Below are 2589 nucleotides of genomic sequence, written 5' to 3'. Positions count from 1 at the left end.
GAAAGAGTCAGAGTTCTGACCCCACGACCTTCTAGAACACTGGGTCCATGTGTGTGCCTGTGAGACTGAGGGTGGGGCACAGTGTCGGGGGTGCCTGCCTCACCCTTGTCTCTTGTGGAATGAATAAATAAACAAAATTTTTAAAATGTACCCCAAGGGGCTGGCAGGTGGCATGGTGATTACGGGCACTGGGCCCCACATGGCTGGTCATGGTTTCAGTCTCTCGGACCTGGTGGCTTGCTTTCTCACTTTCTCTCTCTCTCGTCAAACTAGATAATAATAATAATAAAATAAAATAATTCTTTTAAAAAATGCACACTGAGGGACCAACAGTTAGCGTAATGGCTATGTCACTGGACTCCCACGTAGTCGACCGCGGTTCACATCTGGACCCGGTGGCTTAAATCTCATGCCAGGCGTGTGTGCATGTGTGCCCAAGGTCCCAAGAGGAGAATGGAGGAGAAGGGATTGCGGCGAGACCATCCTCCCTGGGGGGTGATTTCTCAATTTCTGTCTCTATTTCTCTCTCTGTCTATCTAGTGCACGGAAACCTCAACAAAAAAAAAAAAAAATGCACACTGAGCCGGCAGGTGGTGTGATGGTTAAGGTGCTGGACTCCCACATAGCCAACCATGGTTCAAGTTTTGGACCTGGTGGCTTCCTTTCTCTCTCTCTCTCTCTCTCTTTCTCTCACTCACTCACTGCCCATCTCTGGTCAAATTTAAATAAATAAAGTTAAATAAAGTAATTCTTAAAAATATAATTAAAAAAAAAAAGCACACAGAACTGACTTGGAAGAAGTACGACAAACAGCTGAAATGGGGCCTGCGGGTGGTAAGATCGGACGATGCTCCTTCCACCTTGCTGAGCTCTGCAATTTGCTGCAGGGAATGCATTACTGTCTGGACTAGCAAAACATAAACAAACAGACCATATCTTTAAACACACACCCTGCCCTCCCTCACACACCCACGAGCAAGAACTGTGCTGTAAAGAGGAATTTCCCCCAGTGAGCTGGCTTTGGGGGCAAGGTTTCATCTCAATTAAAAGATCAATTTTATGGAGTTAGGGGGGACCAGTGGGTGGCCTGGTGGTTGAGGCGCTGGACTCCTGCACAGCTGACAGCAGTTTGAGTCCCACACTTGAAGGCTTGCTTTCTTTCTCTCTCTTTCTGCCCTCTCTGGTGAGCACATGTGGCCTTTAGCATATTTTAAAATAATGATAACAATAAATAATTCTTTAAAAAAAAATTTAGGAGGAACTAACCCCCTCAGAGAATTGGGTATACTCACGCAGAAGCCAACAGCATTTGATCCCAAGAAACAATGTCATCGCAACCACTGGCGACTGGGAGCCCACTCCTGGTCTTGAAATGAGCTGCCCCTGAACCAAGGTCAGGCTGGCAAACGCTACATACAGGCATGTCGGTCAGACCCCTACCTCAGACCCGGACAGAAGGGGGACGCTGATGGCCTGGCCCTGCGTAGCGTGTCCATTCCACGGCTCACTCGCCCTCCCCGCCAGACACCAGCCAAGAGCAAAGAACTCCGTGGGGCCCAAACGCAAGCAGCCCTTGCCCTCAGGGAGCACCGAGTCGGAGGGGGCGCAGAGGGGACGCATATGCAGACACCGGGTCCCCCCCACTATGTGAGGCGACGCAGAGATGGGGGTCACGGGAGGGAAGGAACCTCGTTTTCTCATCTGTGGCTTGGGTGACCCCACAGAGTTCCTCGGGGGGCTGTTTAAGGGACCCCAGGCAGCACTGGCTCCAGGCCTGACTCGCGGTAAGTGCCCGAACTGGGGTGCTGGTGGTGACTATGCAGTCACAAGCCAGCCTGGCCTGGAGATCTGGAATTGGGTGAGGCCGAGGCTGACCTGAGACCTTCCGGGGGTGCCAGGACAGCCCCTGGGCTGGCACCCGTAGATGGAAGCCCAGCGCTGCTGCCAGCTGGCAGGTGCCCCTGTCCTCGGGAGGCTGGGAGGCCGGCCCACTGCCTGCTGGGTCAGCCTGGCTAGGCGTGGGCCTGGCTCCCTGCAGTCACCAACAATGGCTGGTACACCCACAGGAACAGTGACCGCCTGGCAGACCTGGGCTGAGGCTCCCAGAAGCTGGCCACTCCCCGCCGTGGGCTCTGCCTCCTCTGCTTCCTGAGATGGGGAGGAGAAACAGAAACCGCCACCTTTCGCAACCCCGGCAGGTCCCCAGGGCCCTCCCTAAGGCGAGCACCGGCTGGCTTTTCCGGCAGCTGCTACTTCCCCTCCCGCCCCACAACATGGGCCAGCCAGGGTGGGGGCCCCTCTTCGCAGCCTGGGGACCCCAAGCCTGTTTGCTCCCTGACTGGGGTTTATGACGGGTATCCCCTGACGGATGGCTGCCCTTGGACAATTTCAAAGGGGTTTTCACCAAGCTGTCTTTTCTGATGAAAAACACTCCTTCCTGTCCTTCACACACTTTATATATTTTATTTTATTTTTTATTTTTTGAGAGATTTTTGCTATAGGGTATATATATTCACTGGAAAGACAGAGAGACAGAAAGCAAGCACTCACCCCCCAGGGGGATGGTCACACCACAATCACTTCTCCTCC

At 53.2% G+C, this 2589-nt stretch overlaps 1 protein-coding gene across 1 annotated transcript in view; it reads right to left on the bottom strand.

The window, feature by feature from the left end:
* STK10 (serine/threonine kinase 10) overlaps positions 1 to 2589 on the bottom strand; it is a gene marked incomplete in the record, with an annotated part of 115765 nt that overhangs the window by 44973 nt on the left and 68203 nt on the right.

The sequence above is a fragment of the Tupaia chinensis genome, unplaced genomic scaffold (assembly GCF_000334495.1).
Source record: "Tupaia chinensis unplaced genomic scaffold, TupChi_1.0 Scaffold000612_1, whole genome shotgun sequence".
NCBI lineage: Eukaryota > Metazoa > Chordata > Mammalia > Scandentia > Tupaiidae > Tupaia > Tupaia belangeri.
This window is presented reverse-complemented; position numbering and strand designations above follow the sequence as displayed.